This window comes from Cryptotermes secundus, unplaced genomic scaffold (genome assembly GCF_002891405.2).
Source record: "Cryptotermes secundus unplaced genomic scaffold, Csec_1.0 scaffold560, whole genome shotgun sequence".
Lineage (NCBI taxonomy): Eukaryota > Metazoa > Arthropoda > Insecta > Blattodea > Kalotermitidae > Cryptotermes > Cryptotermes secundus.
In genome coordinates, this window is record NW_019729218.1 from 1196070 (window position 1) to 1216932 (window position 20863).

The window sequence follows — 20863 nt, forward strand, 5'->3', positions numbered from 1 at the left end:
ACCCTTAAGCCCGCAAGGATAATTTTACCTCGCAATATTAAGGACTCACAATGTATTTTCATTCGATGATGGTAACTGATAAATTTCTATTATTCTAATTCAGGGATTCTTAAACTTATGTAATATAGCGCCCCCTAAAATAATACAAATACTTTTGCCGCAACCCCTCAAGATGTTCTGCAACAGCAAGAAGCTAAATAGCTCTACACCCCTACGATAAACTATGACGTGTTCCTCTGCCGTGACAAAAGATTAGCGAATCATTTCGCTGGCTGCATCTACACTTTAGGAAGATATTGTGTACCTAATTAGCCAATCACAGCGGCAGCGCGGTCTAAGACATGAACTGTCTTCGCTCGCTTGATCTCTGGAATAGTGGTTTCGATTCCAACTCAAGGCATGGATGTTTGTGTTTGCGTTCATTCTGTGTTTGTGTTGTCCTTTGTGTAGGTATCGGTCTTGGGACAGGCTGATCACTCGTCCATGGAATCTTACCGTCTGTGTAAAAAAGATTACGGAACTGAAGAAGAGGCCAGGGCCCAACAAAGAGCTGTAGTGCCATTGATGAATGAACGTGTACCTAATTACTCATTCCTAATGACTTTTTTTTGTTGCTAGTGGGGTGTGACTTAAGTCCCTTGTACTGCGGCCACTTCTGGCCTATTTCACCAGCCTCAGATGATAGGTGAGGGTGATTGTGGAGGAATTGTGGAATGAAGATTGGCAGGGGAAACCGAAGTACTTGGAGAAAACCTGCCCCAGTGCCACTTTGTCCACCACAAATCCCACTTGACCAGACCCGGGATCGAACCCGGGCCGCCGCGGTGGAAAGCCAGCGACTAATCGCTTGAGCTATGACGCGGCTTTTCTAATGACTTGCTGACTTCACCGAGTGCATAGAACTATATTTTAAATCCTTCTTGAAAAATCGTCTATTCCTCCCTCCTTAGAATGTGTTGCGAGCCCCTAAGGTGTTTCGATCCACAAGTTGAGAAATTGTGCCTTAACCCTCCTCCGAAGAATCACGGTCATTGCCTGACAGAGACTGAGAGAACATTCCAGAAATGTTGAAGTCGTTACCCTTATTTTGGGCGTCCTCTTTTTGGGGCAGCTATAACAATTACTGGTGCTGCAAACTCGGGTTTATGTGGAGCAACACAGCCATATACACGGTCAAATATAAAACGGTGGCTTGATTCATATTATTACGGAACTCCATGCAGCTAGCATTATCAGTTCAGTGTTTAACGCTTCAGAAGAACAGAATGGCTGCTGTGCAAACGGCTATGTTGAAAGCTGTGATGTAACCACACAACATGGACAAGAAAATTGCAACACACCACATGTAAAATATACAGTAAATGAAGTAATTAAGGACTCTAATGAATGAACAACGAAACATTACGGGGGCGTAGATGTATTAAATTTCTCCATTCTGATGAAAGTATGAGCACGTTAAATTTTGGGGAAAAGTTTCGTACTATTTATGCCAGAAACATTGATCCCTTTTCTCTACGTAATTAACCAAAAGTTTAAAATGCAAAATTATAGTGTTATATGTTGTTTAGTATGTGTGTGAAACTTAGTCTCATGTACTAAAGGAGGACAAAGCATTGAGAACAGAAAGACAAGGAGGTCATTCATGTTGATAATATCGTAACAGGAAGACTACGTAATCACAAGATTCATAATATTAAAAATATTACTAATTATCTCAGGGAGAACTAAACATACAGAACATGTAGCACGCATAGGTTATGGGACATGCATATGAAATTAGTTGGAAAATTTAGGGGAAATATAGACCTATAACTTGGGAAATGTAGTCACAAATGTAATATTTATTTATTTATTTATTTGTAGTGCATAGAATAACGCTGTCAGTATTCTAGACTGGATCTGTACATAGGTGATAATGATTCTGAAACCATGTGAATGGAAGTGATCATGTCCTGTTTAAGGTTCTAGACAGGCATTTATCTGGAGGCTTTAACGAAATTTAAAAATTTCTCAAAATAGTGCTTATATTGATGGAGTCTTAGGTTAATTTAGAAAGATTTTTCTGCAGTTCACATAATAAGAATACGGTAAAGCACTACAGTGATGAGGGTAGAAGAGAAGGTTACCTTTTCTAAGGACTAACCTGGAATTAGCTGGAAGGATTGAAGGGCATCATTAAAACATTCGCGTTTATTCGGAGTAGCATAAGGATATTGTACTAGAGTTGTGATGAAATCTGCACCTCATTTGTGCATGACTGATCTCATCTCACATAAAGCTACTCCAGTTATAGTTCAAACACTGACCAATGTGCATATTCCTAGCAAGCAAAAATGAACGTGATTTCTTGAAGATGGCTTCTATAGCTAAAACATATAGCAGTATTAATTTGTGTATTATATATATTAAAGAGCAGGGATAGCGTAGTTGGTACGTGCTGGACGATCTAGGGGTCGGAGTTCGAGTACCGGTAAGGTCAAGAATTTTCTTTTCTCTACGTCGTCCAGACCGACTCTGGGGCCCATCCAGTCTCCTATCTAATGGGTACATGGGACTCTTTTCCCTGGGATAAAGCAGCAGGGGCGTGAAGCTGACTACTTCACCTCCAACCAGTGCTGGGGTCAAGAAAATGTGGATCTATGCATCCCCTCCCCCATATATCTTCATAGCGTAGTGCTTAATTAGTTAAGTACAGGGACAATTTTACCTTTTTATATTATATATTGTAATTCTGTAGAGGTACCTTCCATTTATTTATGGATTTTAATGAGAGATCCACATTTCACAGACTATACATGGGACATGGCTTTCTTCAATGTAAAATTTTAACTAGTACCTAGGATCTAAAGTCATTTATCACTGATAATAATTGACAGCTACATCAATGGTATATAAAACATATCACCTCGGCGTTAGGTTTCGGAAACTACAGTGAGTACTAAAGTGGTCATGGAAATTGCAACTTAGATATATATACAGTTTTTCTTACAGCAAATGAAATTGTACGTCACAGACAAGTATTCATATATTGCTTTTGATGTGTGACTGCAAATTAGAGCGTACGATTCAAGTGTTAATATAGCGAAACCCACAGCCGTTCAGTCCATCATAGCCTACATTGAAATAATTAACTTGCTCCATTTAATTGCTTTTACAGCCGAACCATGCAGACAAACCTGCACAACCAAGCCTTTGTGATTCCAGTGGCCTGCATATTATCGTCTGCATTTTCTCTTCCTTTTATGTCACACAAATTTATTCTAAATTGACAATCGTCATTTGCCGTATGCCACTGATGAATCGAGCTTATTGACACTGAATCAGCTACACAATCTATGTAGCATGAGGATATCATGAATGGTCGGGGATGAGGAAGGAAACAGCGGAAGTATACTTCAATGGTTCATTTTGGAAATCGGACGCAGAAACTGGGCTAAAACCATTCAACCGCCACAGAAGATACCACTCAGATATCCGCTTAGCTTTTGTTGCTATTTTTACTGTAACGTAGTTGGTTGAGCCACTGTGCTACAAGCCGGAAGGTCACGAGTTCAAGACCCGATGAGATGTTTTCTTTTTCAATTGACCTAGTCCTTTCAGCAACACTATGATCCTGGGGTCGACTCAGCCTCAGACAGAAATGAGAATCGGGAATCTTCCTGGGGTCCAAAGGGCTGCCGGTGAGTAATGCTGGCAATCTCACCGTCATCTGTGAGCCGACTGTCTAGAGAAAATGTGGGAGCCTCCACGCCTCACAACCTTACGGACCTTCACGACATGTTACCGGTACTACGACCCTATGTGCGTCGTGATCTCTTCCATGGTTTCTTAAGAGTAAATTTTTCGTTAGCCACACGCTAAATCCTCAAACCTACAAGATCAGAGACTACATTTCATCTTACCTCTACCTTTTGACCTCCCTAGCATTGGTGGCCCTACCAGGAGCTTATGTTCCCGCCAGCATAGTTCTCCGGATCACTATGGTGCGCAAACGCCTTCTCTACTGCAAGGCGGTGGAGCTCAGTGTTTTTGGTTCGGTTTTAAGGTTGTGCGACTGTACATAGCTTTACACCTAACTTTTTTAACGAGGCAGTTACATTTATAAATCTTATCTTTGAATTTATCGTGGCTTGCCACACGAAGAGAATTCTAATTTCCAAGTCACACGTCCCGCAATGGCAACGCACATGGGCCGACTGCTCCGCTGCTCTTTCTGATATTCGATTTTTGGGCCATAAAATACGCTTTACTGCTCCAAAGATTGGATCAACAGGAACAAATAATAATAAATAAAGAGAGTAAAATAATGTAAAAGGGAAAATTTAATCAACACTTCCATGTGGAAGGAGTTAATACGTGGCTTTTCCGATAAGAAGTTCTCTTCCATTCATAAGCAACATTATCGTATTTTTCAGTTGGATTCGTTATTAGTTTCTAGATGGAAGACAAACTTTTATCGCGTTTTTAATATACTTTCTTAATTCTATAAGAAAAGACAGTTTTATGGCACCATTACATCAGTTTCAGTGCCCCTGATACTTTTAATCGTTGAGTGAAATTTCATCAGGCTTAATATGAATATCATTCCGCAAGAGGTTATAAACCATTTTATTTGACTTTCCTTACTTTTAAAAAATAAAAGGAGGCTTATGAGATCACCTTGCTGTCTGTGTGTAATTCCCTTAAAGTTATGTAAGATTTGAGGCTTTCACGGCGGTGACTATGAAGAAAGCAGTCTTCTGGGATTTGGCACCGTGTATATGTGGTGTTAACCGACGTTTCGGAGGAACGTATCGCCTCCATCTTCAGGGTAGAAGAAAAAATATATAAGAAATCTGCAAGCAAAGAGACCGTGAGAACCGGTAAAAGCAGAAATCCCAGAAGACTGCTTTCTTCCCTTAAAGTTGCTAGGCAACTATTCAGTAAACACGTTCCAGCGACAAAGAATACACCCGTAGCTAGATTCTGTAACTTCTGATGCTGGATTATACACGTACAAATGAATTGAAACGGATTTGGAAGGGAGCGATCATCATCTAATCTTGATACTATCCTGGAATTTAATTGAAGAGACTGAGGAAAACCACAAAAATATCAATCAAAATCAAACAAAATTCGAACAGAACATCGCCCGAGTACAAGACGAAAGCATTACCAAAAGACAACCAGTTGGATTTCTGCTGAGGGCAAGAAATTTAGAGATATACCTCCACTTCCCCATACGTTTTCATGACGTCGTGCTTAATTAATTAAGCACAGGCATAATCTTAACTTCACCTTCACCAAATTCATTCTGTGCAAACTGAAAATTGTGGTAGGCCTATTCATGAAAATTATAAAGAAAAATCAATCATTCACGTGTATATATGATTAGGCCGATCTAGAAAACCGAGATTAACGACAGTGGGAATCCGCCCAAAAATATATTAAGTGTCCGTTTCCCCCACCCCCCATATTTTAACAAAAAAAATTAAATAAATCGACAAATCTGAGTTAAGATTCCTAGTATATAATTTTATGAAAATTGTTTAAGAGGTTTTCGAGTTATTTCATGTGCACGTAAGGACGGACAGAACTGTTTTACTAGACTCTCTCCACGGAAGCAAAAGCGACCAAAAACAACAAAATCTAAACACAGTTATAATAATAAACATCTCTGTCCGTTTAGGTTTATCAGAACTACATGAAACTCTAATATAGACGTAACGGTTTTACGGCACTTGCATTGCCTATTGCTAGTGGCAGCAGTAAGAGTTCACTGCAGACTTTATGACAATATTCATGACTGTCATTTCCCCAGTGGGGCCTTCCAGCTATACAAACAGCTATGGCATCGACAATCGATTCCTGTTATCGAGAGATGGTAGAGCTGCAAAAGGCAACCACATAGATTCCTGCACTCTGATCCTCAACATGTCAGTGGTCACGCTAAAGTCACGTGATTGTTTAGAATCTCATTGCTTTCATAAAGTTAAGAGAACATGTCTCGTTCTGATACTTTTCTTCATGCGTACTTCAAGAATGTGAAATTTATTACAGGGTGATCTTATAGGCCCGGCCCGATGAATTTGCTAATAATTCCTCAGGTGATGCATATAACCGCTCACAATTACGACATAATAATCCGTGGGCCGTGCTGAGTCGAATGGTGTGCGCATGATCCGGCAAGTGGCAGCCCTTATGCTGCAAGGTCAAGGACAATCCCGAAACGTGTCTGCAGTGCGCAGGCGACAGTCATGGAGTTCACTGTTGAACAGCGAGTGTTTCTAATGCCTACTTGAAAACGGCGGACACTTTCAACACCTGCTCTGATTACGGCACACAATCCGAGATCAGATATGTGTACATTACTTTAATATCTGTATGGTATATTTTATATTACAGCTCATTTCGTCGGGACGGTTCTATATGAATCACCCTGTATTTCACTCAGAAGTAAAGTTACTGATTGAGGAAGTTTCATAGCAAACTGAGAAGAATATTTATAACAAAACAAGACAGAAACAACGGAGAAATAGAAAGAACTGCGTGAAAAAGTTTTATAATTGGGTCAAGCGGCAGCGCAGGTGATTTAGGTACTATGCTACAAGCCAGAAGGTCTATGGTTCGATTTCCGATGAAGTCATTGGATTTTTCAATTGACTTCATCCTTTCAGCCGCACTATGGTCCTAGTGTCGACTCAGCCTCTAACAGAAATGAGTACCAGGAATCTTTTTGGAGGGTAAAGGATGGCCGGCGCGTAAGGCGGACCTCACCGCCATCTGTGGACCGACTGTCTAGAAAATGTGGAAGCCTCAACGTCTCACAACCTTATGGGCCTCCATGACCTGTTGCAGGGATAGCTTTGCTCTTCACCCGTTGTTACGGTGATAAAATAAAGCATAATAAGACTGGTGTTACATGTAGCATGGATGACGTAAATTGGAGAGTGTATTCAGAAATATAGTAGGAAAATCTGAAGGCATCAATTCAGTTATGTAGGCTTAGTTTGGAAAATAGCATTAAATGTGACCTTAAAAATTAGGGTGTTGATTAATTTCACTTTGTTCATAACACGGTTATTCTGGGTCCATAAAAGTCAGTATATATTTAGGTCAGCTAAGCAACTATAAGTGTGAGGTGAAATAATATGCACCAAAATAACGTGGTCATAATAGAAACTTTAAAGGATTTTATCTGGTTTTATCCCAAAAGAGGACTACAGCGTGAGATTTTAACACGAACTAAGACAGTGTAGCAGTTTTAACATAATTTAATAAAATAATTGTAACATATCAAGACACCTGAAGATGGCCGATTAGGGCCGAAACATGTAGTGTCAAGGTGTATAATGTTAAACTAAAAAATTGAGCGGTGAATGGAAGAGTGTTGCAATATTGACGGACGGTAAATACTGGACGTTTACAATAGTAGCTTTTGAAAAGGGACTACGCTCCATGCAGCTAGTTCCGTTATTACCCTATGCTGTTCGTCTTCAAGAACTTTCTCTTAGACTTTTCATAAGCCAGAATCTTGGTGGTACATTGCTTTGTCTTTTCCGGTGAGAATTAGCAAACCATTGGACTGGACTAAACGCAGACCTCAGGTACTGATTTGTGGCAATCTCGACCTCAGCGTGCCCTCCCTCCCTCCAATATTAGCATTTCTCATGTCTCTACCATTCATTTGTTGCGTAACGCCCAAAGAAGATAATTTATCTTTGCCTAACTGAGCAAGTAACAACTTAAGAAAATTGCATGTGGCTTATCTGTTAGTATGTACCCTTAATGTTCAACATCACTAATGCCAAAGTCCGCCATTGGACACTGTCTTAAGACAGTTCCATCCAAATCTCACCTCAGTGCTATCTCCTTCTTTACTCTTAGTATTCCAAATGACCGCATTAGAAGAGATTTCCACATCAAAGTTATGTATCAATATTTCGTATCCCGTGTACGAGATATGTATCTCAGAACATAACATCATATATTCCATTACTGTTACTATTTGTATTAATATTAATCTACATAATTGTTGTTGTAATTGTTTTTGTAGTAGTTGTAAATCGTATTTTCATTGTATTCATTGTGTGCGGTGTGTCCTTTATTGCTTGTGTAATTTTGTGTGTTTTTTATAGCGTGGTGTGTTATTTTGTGTAAAGTGTGTTATTTGTTTGTTGGGTCTTAATGTAGTATCACTGCCACCAGGTAAAAACCCATTTGCATTTTAAATAATAATAATGTTATCTTCATTTTAATGCCCTTGATTTCATGAACTTACAAGTAAATCTACTAAGAGTCTTATATAATATATAGATCTCATTATTATGTAATATAAACTGGCTACTTCATCTTTCTTTCTCCAAATATTTCCCTCAGAAATTTCTGGCTTTATGCATTCCTGTGACATATGGAGCCAAGTTTGTCAACGGACAAATTTATTGCTTATATGCTTCAAGGTTTACTACCCTGGAGAGAAAAAAAAAGATGATTTATTACATGATGAACCTCATCTATACTTGAAGAATGCCGTCTTATGGAATGTGGCGCCGTGTAGATCTTGTGTAAACCGACATTTCGAAGGAACGTATCGCCTCCATCTTCAGGGTAGAAAAAACTACGAGGTTCGTAGCGTCTAGAGTCGTCGAATATGTCAATGAGTAGCCTCCCCATAGAGGAACACTATATGGGATTTGAGGTTTTCACAGCGGTGACTATGAAGAATCTACTCTGAAGATGGAGGCGATACGCTCCTCCGAAACGTCGGTTCAAACAAGATCTACATGGCGCCACAACCCACAAGACGGCATCTTCATAGTAACCGCTGTGAGAACCTCAAATCTTACTCATCTCTAATTGTTAGCTATGTAATCAGTTAGGGTTTGAATATCAATAAATTTATAGTCGCTAGCACTTGATGACCTTTTTCACAAATAAAATACATTTAATGCAAAATTTAGGGTGTTTAAAGCCGTACTATCTCCATACGGGACCATAGAAACTGCTTATAGAGTGTATGCCTTCATTACACCAGAGTGCACTGAGAGAGTAAGCAAGAGGTTAATAAACTTTCAGTGGTAAATCTAGTGGTAGTTCTCTGAACAGGAAAAACAGGAAGACGACAATAACTTTACACTTATCAGGTTCCTCTTCATTCCCTTTTGTCACAACGTTCTCCTCCGCCTACCGCTTCTCCTTCAAGGTCTTCCTTTCTTTCCTTACAAAAGGTAAAAATAAAGTTGCCCCTGTGCTCAACAAATTAAGCACTGTCATGAAGACGTATGGGGGAGTGAATGTATAGATCTACATTTTCTTTACCCCAGCACTAGCTGGAGGTGAGTGGTCAGCTTCACGTCCCGGCCGTTTAACCACCCAGGAAAGGGCACTCGGTACCCACTGGGTTTAGTGGCCCCCAGTGCCGGTGTGGACAACTTGGAGAAGAGAAAATTCTTGATCACACCAGGACTTGAACTCTGACTCCCTCGGCTGTCCAGCCCGTAGCTAGTCGCTATACCAACTGAGCTATCCCGGATCGTTTTCTTCATTAACCCCAAATAACGTCTCACCGTAAACAGCGTCACAGAATTCTTTTTACATGCATCACATTTATTTACGGTCAGCGTGGTGTCTACACAATTCTGGGAATCGTCACAAACACTGAATTGTACCTGCACTTCCGGTGGAGCCACTTGTAGCATGGCCGAATGCGCATGGCTGACTATGATAATGGACCGGAAGCCCCTTCCTTCTAACTAACATGGGTCACCTTCCATCACGATGATAGTTCCAGATGTTTATCTGTGTGGTGGCGCTTCAATATCATTGGATGTTAGTCTCGTGTATAAACTGCCTTGTAATGAAAAGTAGGCGTGGAGATATCACTGGTTGCTGACGCTTCGCGGTTCAACATGGCTGCTCTGCACAAGTGTGACAGTAAAGCAGAAGCTATAAAGTACGGGTGCTGTAAATAGAGCATAAACGCAAATGTCTAGCCTGCTCATGTTTATCTGGTCCCGTTACAATTATTAACGACTGTAATAACGTTTCATCTGTTCCCATTTACGAGTATATTGGTGAGGAACAGATATTTGGCTCAATGGTTATGACAAGGCTCCGGAAATAATGGGTCTGTGCAGTGGTAAATATTAATGGAAAATCGAAATCGAGTGAAGGGTTTCATTCCGTTAATCTAACGGCAAATATGTACTTAGAGACACTTTTGTTTTGCATCTGTTGAGGTACATCTAATGATGGACTTTACAACCCCCCCCCCTCCTCCAGTCCTCCGTCGACAGATCTACTTCACATAAAACAGACTTCAGCAGTATAACATGGAGTGTCGTACGTCAGAGACCATGCTTTATGGTGTACTAAAATTTGAGTGTAAGTTTTCACAATTTATTTAGTTATTTAAGGCAAAACCGAAACAAAACTGACGCGGAGAGAGTGCTTCGTAAGGCTGAAGGTACAATTAGGAGCCCGAAAAGCAAACTGTCATGGTGACAGTGCTTGTGTTGAAATGTTTCTATAGACTGGGAAATTATATTTGAATTATCTGTCTGTCTGTCTGCCTGTCCATCCATCCAATTCCTGTTGCTCCCAATAGGAGCATAAGGCATTCATGAAAAGCTTCGTTTCACTTCAGTTTAACTTTACACAGTTGGTAGGACTCCTTGGACGGGGGATCAGCCCGACGCAAGACCGCTACATACACAAATATAGAATAAACTCAAGCAGACATCCATGCCTTGAATACTCCTGATTAATTAAGATTTTGCTCGGCTAAGGAACTAATTCAAATATAGGACGTTCACAGAGAGCTCCTCCACAGTATGTAGCGATGTTTGGAAGGTGATGGAAGTGAAGGAGATTTCAGAAGGACAGTGGACACAGCGACAGGACATGATTCTGGTGTAGTGGGCTAATAATGTGGGAGTTTCTAGGGAACTGTGACCACAGTACCGCACTCCGCTGAGATTCGCTGTAAGAAGTGGCGTTGTGAGCCTCTAAACTTCATCTACTGCCATAGGCATTCCGAATATAACATCTGCACCGTTAATTACTAACAATTCCACTCAGATCCATAGGCAGGGGATGGGGAATGGCACGCGAGTCTGAATCATGACAAAATAACTGCCATAATTATCAAATTATGTACTTTGTGCAATTACAGACAACTTTGAGTCATTTAATTGACTACACTTACAGAAATAAAGATCCATTATTTCAGAGCATGGCAGTGTATACAGAATCCCGCATGTTACTCTATGTAGCCCACTGTGACAATCAGCTTATGCTACATTGTCCGTTTTATTGCTCTGCCAGCTTTCCTCGTTTCAGCAATATACGGTAAACCTTGTTTATAATTTTGACCTTACTGAATTTTAAGTAATTGTACTCCAGCTGGCGTACATATTATCACGTGCTTAGTGTGACTATAGACGGGTTTCTGGATTTATTGTACTTTTGATACAGCGCGTGACTACAATTTACAGTTCACTATTGCACACATACTAGTGTCCACAGTCACATCTTTACTTGCTGTTGCTTGATAGCGGCTTCTAACGCAAACGTTCCCTTTCCTTCGGATTCCCGAAACATTCCCGACCTCAGCTACCAGCTGCTAACAACAAAAACACTTAAAACGACTGAACCCCAACAGTCTTCTAACTCACTCATTGACCAACCCACAAACCGACCCACTAAATGCAACAACTAGCATTTAGGCACGGACCGCACAGAAAACACAGTTCCTTTGTTGTTTACGGGTTTCTGCCTAGTAACGGCCGGTGTATAGTTGTTTAACAAATACAAGGGATAATAAGAAACGTGAGGGTTTTCATCAAGATTTTGAGTTAGGTTTTGTGTGTCTTCTCTGAGGGCAGTTACTGCACTGAGCATAATAAATTTCTACTCCAATTAAAATATAGAGCGTATATATTCTATATTTTAAGTTTACTTTTTACTATTAATCTCTCATCTATAAACGTATATTTCAAATGATTCTTCATCCTTTTCCGAGTAAAATACTGCATGTGTTTCACACCTCCATCATACACTCTACTGTGTCATACTGTCATCCTCCTTCAGTTTATAACACTAATTGTCTTTGAAAGAGAATTTCGATTGAATTACAAGTCCAGAAGAGAGTCAATAGTTGACTTTTGTCAACAAGGTAATGAAATCTCAGATTTCACAAAGAGCGAAGAAATTATTTACCATTTGAATGGTTAGAAGCTTCTCCAAAAGTTTACAATGTGGAGCTTGGTACGCCATGCAATATGCCATAATTCAATATTCAGCAGACATCATACAAACATAAAGGCTCCCGGTATAAGACCTCGTCGGCCAATGAGTATTTGCAGTGGAGATTAATAAATGAAATGAAATATATTTCGTCGAATTTGGCAAACCGCACTCCCACAAGGTTATCACTGGAAGAACAAATATTGGTTTGAGTCTGCAGCACTTTCTAATCCTTCTCTTTGCTTAATGTCTCATAGTCAGCAGAGGTTGGAAACTCCGTGGAAAATTTGGAAAATTGAATGCTATTCAAGTGGAAGAATTATACGTGCCAAAATGGCTGCTATTTCATGTAATTGAAAGGTGTTTCAAATATTGTCATGCTATTCATAATTGAATATTAGGATTTACATTAACACAGTTTCAAAATTAGACGAAGACAAAATTCTGCTGATACCAAACCTAGCCACTGGACACGGCCATCAACAGATTTCATTCATTCTCTCGCAAAAAAAGGCAAAGCTATGCCTGCGACATGCTGTGGAAGTCCATAGGGTGGTGAGACGTCGAGGAGCCCACAGACAGTCGGCGGTGAGGTTGTCAGGCTTACGCGCCGACCGCCCGTTGTCCCCAAGAATATTCCTGGTACTCATTTCTGTTAGAGGCTGAGTCGATGCCAGGACCATCGTGCGGCTGGAAGGATTAGATCAATTAAAAAAAAAAAGAACCAATGACCTCATCGTGAATCGAACCCGCGACCGCGTGAACCAAGAAATTTCTATATTTGGAAGTTGGGCTTATATCTGAATTCCGAAACAGAAAGCCGCTCTGTGAGTACAGGTAGGAAGAGAGGAGTTACTGATGGCTGACAATCAATTCCATGCAGAACCTTCTTCCTCTTGAAGAAGCAAGGGTTTCAGAGCTGCTGAGCTGGGCTGCCTTTCACTGAGCAGCCAATGAAGTGACTGCAACTGTGAAATACGTTGGAAGGGCGCCTTACATCACAAAAACAACGTTGCAATGAAGGATACCTTGCTTGAAGGTACAAAATAACATGAATTGGTGAAACTTGTGAAGGTGTACCTGCCCTACACCAGTTTGGGCTGTGTCTATGTGCCTGGACAGAGTGGCAGTCTAATGCGCAAATGATAGAGTTCGTATTTATTTACCGACATTGAATTCAGACTGCATAGCACCTAACAGTTGTATGAAAGTGAATAATGAATAGAAATGGATCTGGTAGGAAACAGCGGTGTTCTAATTCAAGGGGTTTTCCTACAATTTTCCTGGCGGGAAGGAAGAATACTTCACGCAATACACTTAGCATAATCGGTGTCCAGGCAGTTCCCGAAAACAGTAAGAAATATTGTGACTTGAGCCAGCCTGATGCGTTTTCTGGAGATAGAGGAACAGAACTATTTCAGTGTTTGAGGTTAGCTCTTTCTAAGGGACCCAACAGAGTGTCTCCCCCACTCACTTGAGGACGGAAACAGATCCAGTTTCCGAAATGCTGTATTTTCTACTTTCTAGAATACCGGATGGTGGACAAAGTCCAAAAACTCAGCAATTCTGAGAACTCTTCTTGCAAGTTAATAATCGTTCAGGTAGAAAATATCCACTCCTCTTATGGAATCCGTAAGTGTATTGTTGTGTCCTACAAGGACCAGCCCCTAGTCCCTATTCTAAGAATAATCTATTCAGACTACTACCCCCTTCAGCATTTTTAGCATACACCCCTTATTTCGAAGAATAAATATGGGCTTGTGAGTTTATTTTACTGTTTGTTTATCCCCCCCATATCGTTGCTAGGAACATCTCGGTAAACACTTTCCTGCTGCAAAGAATACACACGCAACAATAGAAGAATTGTTGGTTATGTAGTTTCCTATACGGCCCATGGCTTATCAAAGAAACATAAATTTGTCCCTGTGTTTAAATATTTAAGTACTACGTCAAGAAGGCGTGTGGGGGAGTGAAGTTGGGGATGAGTGGCCAGTTTCACGCCCCTGCCGCTTTACCCCCAGGGGAAAGAGTCCCCAGTACCCCTTGGATAGGAGGCTGGGTGGGCCCCAGAGACTGTCCGGACGGCGTCGATAAGAGAAAATTCTTGACCTTAACATGACTCGAACTCCAACCCTTATTGAAGGAAAGTAAATGATTAGTTCTTCCCACAACTTCTTATTCTTTAAGGTGTATTTCCAGGGCCAGTTTTAAGGGGAAGCTACCGGAGTCTCCACAGACAAAGTCCACAGAATTTATTGCCTTACCCGTTTCTCTAAAATCATGGAGACGCAGTATGTATTCTCAGTTATTACAAGGAGCAGAAACAAAAACAACAACAATAAAAAGCTGCCATGACATTCATTTGTTATTGCTGGCCTCTGAAATGTTATTGCCCCGGGGTTATCACTACAAAATGTTGCCTTGTGTATTTCAACGTTATCAACCCATCTACATCTTAAATTATGCTAAATGAAGAGTGAAAATTAAAAAGAACTTTATTAAGAAACTCTCTCTAGCCTCCTGTTACTGAGGCTTTTATGCTGTACCTTATAAATTGCCAAGAATTATTAAATGAAGGTGAAGTTTTGAAGACGAGAAAACCATCATTTCTTCCCATATTTCCTTTAATCTCCAAAATATGTTTCAGTCACCTTAGTTTAGTTGTTTAATGATTGAATTACGACAGAAAATTCAATAATATGATACGAATGTGAAATTGTTAACAAATGAATTCCACCTTCCTTGTCTCGCACGTTTTTGCAATAAGGAACTGTGTACAGGAGGTCCAATTTATTTTCTATCTAATTCATTCCGAACCACTGAATAAAGAAATAACATCTTTACCAAATTTTATGGCGGTAATCAATTTTCTGTGCACTCAAGAAAGTTAATCTTACGATAATCAATTACTGAGTCTGAATGTAAATAGCGTTAATCCCTGATCGTTCATAGTTGTGACACAGATTTCACTACCTGGTCCATACACGGCAGCAGNACCCCCCCCCCCCCCAATATCTACGTAATGGTTTCTAGCTGGTTACAATATATTACCTGCTACACCCTAGCAGCCACGTTGGATGGTTGGCATCCTGACGCCATTTTGGTAGCATGAATTTTTTACTATATTTTTGGAGGTTTATTTGCGTCAACACACTTGTCTTCATTCTCGCAATAAAGTAGTGCCCTGCTCTTGTTACAGCCATGTCCACTGTACCTGCCCGAACTTTACACGAACGCATTGTGAAGTGAGATTCTTTCCATAATAATTTCCTGACTGTGCTCTGCCAGATAAATACACGATGTGCACTAATCTAAGCTTTATTTCTATGGCTACAAATATTCCTTAAATTCTGACTTCATCTATCATCACGGTTAACAAAATCATTCCGCCGTCTTTATCCTCATTCCATATCTGTGTTATTAATGCAAATAATTTGCTATATTTAATCTCAATGAAGTTTTGTTCTACTTGCAATTTGGCTTTATCTTGCAACGGCTGCCTGGCAACAGTACTTCAACAGACTGAGCAGTGCTGGTTGGTATGCAGCTTCGCTTAACACGTGAGTGTAGGAAATTGGTTTTTGATCCTCACCATAGTCGTCTGGATTCTCTGCCTCGTAACTGGCTTCTCTCTCCAACTCAGCAAATCTGCTCTATTTAGCTATGGACGGAACACATGACGTGCACATGCGCAGCGGAGGGATACATGCTACCTAGCGACTCCGATTTACTGTTACTCCTTCCATTATCAAATATTCTACACGTAAAAGTAAGTAAAGGTATCCCTATAACAGGCCTTGGAGGCCAATAGGGTTGTGAGATGTTGAGGTTCCCACATTTTAGAGACAACCAGCTCACAGATGGCGGTAAGTTTGCCAGCCCTACGCGCCGGCCGCCCTTTACCCCCCAAAATATTCCTGGTAATCATTTCTGTTAGAGGCTGAATCGAACTCAGGGCCATAGTGCGTCTGGAAGGATTAGGCCAATTGAAAAATATCCAATGACTTCGTCGGGACTTGAACCCGCGACCTTCCGGCTTGTAGCATAGTGTCTCCACATTCTACACGTAATCAAATTAGAATAGTTATTCACTACAGTCTACAAAGAATTAGTCTGCCTACTTTAGTCACTACCTGCTTCCATGCAGTATCAAACTAATGTAAGTGAATTACTTAATATTATGAATTACATCGAAAAATTAAAAACTGGGCCTTGGCCGTTTTTCAGTTTCTTAATTCTATGCACTGTTAGTAGGACACCTTAGAAGGGAGATCAGCTCGTCGCCCTATACACAGGGCAACATAACACAGAATAAATGCACACAGACATCCATGCCTCAAGTAAGATTCGAACCTAGAACCCCAGTGTACGAGCGGGCGGAAACAGTTCAGGCCTCAGAACGTTAGGTCACCGAGATCGACTAAGAGGCCAGTGACGGGTATATAAGTGCATTTTCACGCATCATTTCGCTCTTGAGATGCATTTGCAGGAATCTGATGAAGAGGGTACTTACTTACTTACTTACTTACTTACTTACTTACTTATGGAGCTGAGCCCTTCTTGAGGTCAAGCCAGATCTGCAGCTACTCAAGAATTTCCCAGCAGGAACACGAAGGTTCATTAGAACCCGTGTTCACAAGAGCTCTCCACTGGTCCCTATTCTGAGCCAGATCAATCCAATCCATACCATCCCGTCCTGTCTCTCTAAGATACATTTTAATATTGTCCACCCACCTACGCATTGGTCTTCCCAGTGGTCTGTTTGTTTCTGGCTTTCCCACCAATATCCTATATGCATCCCTTTTCTCCCCCATTCGTGCTACATGCCATGCCCACCTCATACTGCTTGACTTGATCATTCTAATTATACTTTGAGAACAGTGCAACTTATGAAGCTCCTCATTATGCAGAGGGTAGATAAATGGAATTGCAGTACATTATAAATTGATTTCTTTAGTAGAAAACGTATAATGTAACGATAATGATTAGAAATTTCATAATTGAAAAGATAATCGGACGGGTTGCACGACCTTATGGCAGGACTTTCATGGTTTTCCTCAATCACTATAGGTGAATGTAAGAATAGAGTTATTTTAAGTAAACCTCTACCTCCTAATCTACTAGTCATCCGTGATCATGTTCCCACTTAGTTCTATGCTACGCACTAACTTCAGCTAAAACAGCATCTTTAAGTAACCTCAGGGTCGATTAGAGATTTAACAGAAATGACAAATTATTCTGTCTACTGCTTGAAGTGTAGTTCGAGGCTCCTTCCTTTCCCTTCTACCCGCGCCGCGTCACGTCACACGCGAACCTCTGCCTGCGAGATGCATACATAGAACCGTTTCTCCAGATTCAACGTAGACGTTTTGCTTGTAAGTTTTTGTCTGAAATGTTGACAAGAGAAATTTGCTTTGAAGTTTGCTGTAGCTGTATCACTTACTTTGATGTTCACTAAATATAGGTCTAGCGACGCATTAATAGAGCTTCGAACTTGAGGTAAACTCAAAGCAGAATTTTGCGATATAGAGGAACCTCCTGGAACTGGTTGGAGCTCCTCATGTGATAGAAACGCACGGAGTTTGCCTATAAAGAGAAGCCTGGAGCGCTTTATTATTTGTGAATCAAGTTTAAATCACGGTGTACTCTGTGGCCATCAATGTTGTTTGCTGTAAATTGTGCGGTTTGGCCACTAGGTCAACTTAACTCGTTCGCATTTAGTCTGGGGCCACACGAGCGCACAAAATGCGTCCGTTGTAGAAATAAACAAGAGAGGTGAATGCTATGCTTTCTTCTGGCTCCAGTGCAGACAAAAAACTACGCTCCGAATTCTGCAACTGTGTGGTGTCCTCAGCAACGTCCGTCATAAAGTACGTTCGTTACAACGGACGCATTTTGTGCGCTCGTGTGGCCCCAGCCGTACTCGATCGCTTTCAGAATTCACATATACAAAATCTGGGGCTCAGTACATTATATGTTTCTTTTTAATATTATAAGAAATGGAAAGGAAAAAGACATAAAAATGACATCCAGAAAATAAAATAAAAAAGTAAAGAAATGAAAGAGGAGAAAATTGAAGGGGATTAAGGAAAGCGATAAAGAAGAGAGATGAGGGCGAAAGAAACGAAGAAAGAAACTGAAAAAAGAAAGTATGTGATAAGGAAAGAAAATTAAATTATAATACTTTAATGACCATAGGTTTATTTTTAACAGCATCATTGAAGAACAAAAAAAAAACTCCATGGCCTGTAGTCCGCAAGCGAACTATACCGACCGAGCGACCACCGCTTGTCAGAGAAGTTAGTGCCAACTTTAGAGGATAGAGGGTGTCATGTTGTCAGTGCAACGGATTCCCACGGCCGTTAATCTCGGTTATTAAAAGGCCGATATAAACTGAGTGCGAGAATGAGTAATTTAATGTGACAGATCGCAACTACTCTTCAGATAAACTACGTAGATCTACAGTTCGTGCATATCTGCCTAAGTGACAAGCGTATGAAAGCTGCAGATATTTAATTACGAAAGGAATCAATCATAGAATTATTTATCACTGAATAGGGAAATTACTGTGTTATTGATAATTCCTTCGGAAACACAGGAAAATCATATAACCACAGGCGTTTATGTACGGTATTTAAACATCTAAAAATGCATACGAATTGGACGGTATGGGAAATTTCTTACAGAACTACAAGTCATTCAAGTGAACAAGAAAAACTGCCTATTTTCATGAAATCCTAAATAGAGTCATTATATTCAAAAGAGATTGACACGGAACCCTTTCAGTTCAGTTCGCCCGTTCACGCGCTGTTCAAGATCAGAACCAGCGCCATCCTTCCTTATGCCTATATTGCACTCCTTCCTCAAGTTCTTCAGCCATGAGTTTAAACAGCTTTCTTATCTCAACCCACAATGCGATAGGTCCCATTCTTAATTGAATCATCCTAACGGCATTATACCATGAGCAGACATTATGTGCCCCTAACTGCTGCTCACTGTGGTCTACATACCTACCAATCCAGTTAAAGTGGTCTAGTACGTATGTTCCGAAAAGTAAGTGGTCATATCTGAGTTAAGAATGTCTAGAAATTAATGAATTAAATTCTCTTACATGGGGCACGCGGTAGTGCAGTTGGTTCAGACACTATGCTTAAAGGTCACGTGTTCGAGTCCCGATGAGGTGGGTTTTTCAATTGATCTAATCCTTCAGGCCTCACTATGGCCCTGGGGTAGACTCAGCCTCTAACAGAAATGAGTACCAGGAGTCTTCCTGGGGGTAAAGGGAGACCGGTGCTTAAGGCTGACAAATCTCACCGCCATCTATGAGCCGATTGTCTAGACAAAATGTGGGAACCTCGACGTCTCACAACCCTGTCGGCCTTCACGGCCTGTTACATTGATAACTTTACTTCTACCATTCTTTTACATGTTGAAGAATGAATTATCTCCGGTCAACAAAGTTTCAACAGATTTTGCCATCAGCCATGAATGTTGAAAGGCACAGTCCTCCTTTATGCATTTCATTCTGTTTCTTCGTTTCCAGTTTGAGAACAAGCACCGAGGAAAATGCCTTGAGGCAAGAAAAAAGGAAAACCGTTGAATAGGGAATATTACATAGCGATAAGCTTCACAATGGGCACTCTTCAACAGCTGTTAAAAATGAAAAGTAAAGATATCCCTGTAACAGGCCGTGGAGACCCTTAGGGTAAGACGTGGAGGCTCTCACATTTTCTTGGAAATCGGCTCACAGATGGCGGTGAGGTTGTCTGCCTCACTCGCCGGCAGGCCACCCTTTACCCCTAGGAAGATTCCTGGTACTCATTTCTGTTAGAGGCCCCAAGGTCATAGTGCGACTGGAAGAATTAGGTCAATTGAAAAATCCAGTGACCTCATCGGGAATGTAACCCGCGACCTTACGGCTTGTAACATAGTGCCTCAATCAAAATTACGCTACCCCGTGCACCCTTCACCAGATATTATTGGGGTGAATTTATTGAGGAAAGTGAGATGGGTTGGATAATTAGAATGGTTAACTCGAGAAATGCGTACACGCTTGTTGCTAAAAGCACGAACTTGGGAAAACCTAGGCAAATTATTGAATTTGTCTTAGACAAGTCGTGTGTGTGGAGAAGAGTACAGAATTCAGTTTTCTAAGAAAAGTTTTTATAGCAGTTTTCTACAGAGAAATTTAGCTGTATATTTAAGAACAAGAAAAGTAGCTTACCTTTTCGATGGGGATGCTGATTCGTTTGCAGGGGCTGTTCCACTAACCAGCAATGTTTTCGTAACGGAGTTCCTACAATGATTTAAAGACAAAAGTTTATGCCCTTGTCGCTGCTCGTTGTAGACTGTATGATCGCCCAACCGGACAAAGCGCAGTACACTCAGCACACTCGTGGTGAGATTAGAACTGTAACTATGACGTAATGTTTACTTCCTATGTACACTCACTTCAACGGCCAGTGCAACATGGCTTCCCTTTCGAATTATGGTGCCACAAAGTAGAGTACTGAGGGATCAACAAGGCGCTTTATTTATAATTATATTAATTTTTTTGAAGTGGAGACAAAATACTGTCTTAACATTCTTATAAGGAAAGCGATTTTAAACGTAAACGCTCAGATTCTAAAGTAATTAA

At 40.6% G+C, this 20863-nt stretch overlaps 1 protein-coding gene across 5 annotated transcripts in view; it reads right to left on the reverse strand.

The window, feature by feature from the left end:
- Nucleotides 1-20607, reverse strand: part of LOC111865522 — a 254438-nt gene extending 233831 nt beyond the window's left edge. For all 5 annotated transcript variants that reach the window (XR_002842984.2, XR_002842985.2, XR_004513134.1 and 2 more), the window contains exon 1: nucleotides 20450-20607. The gene's annotated coding sequence lies outside the window, so the exon portion shown is untranslated. The remainder of the gene's footprint in view (nucleotides 1-20449) is intronic.
- Nucleotides 20608-20863: the final 256 nt, after the last annotated feature.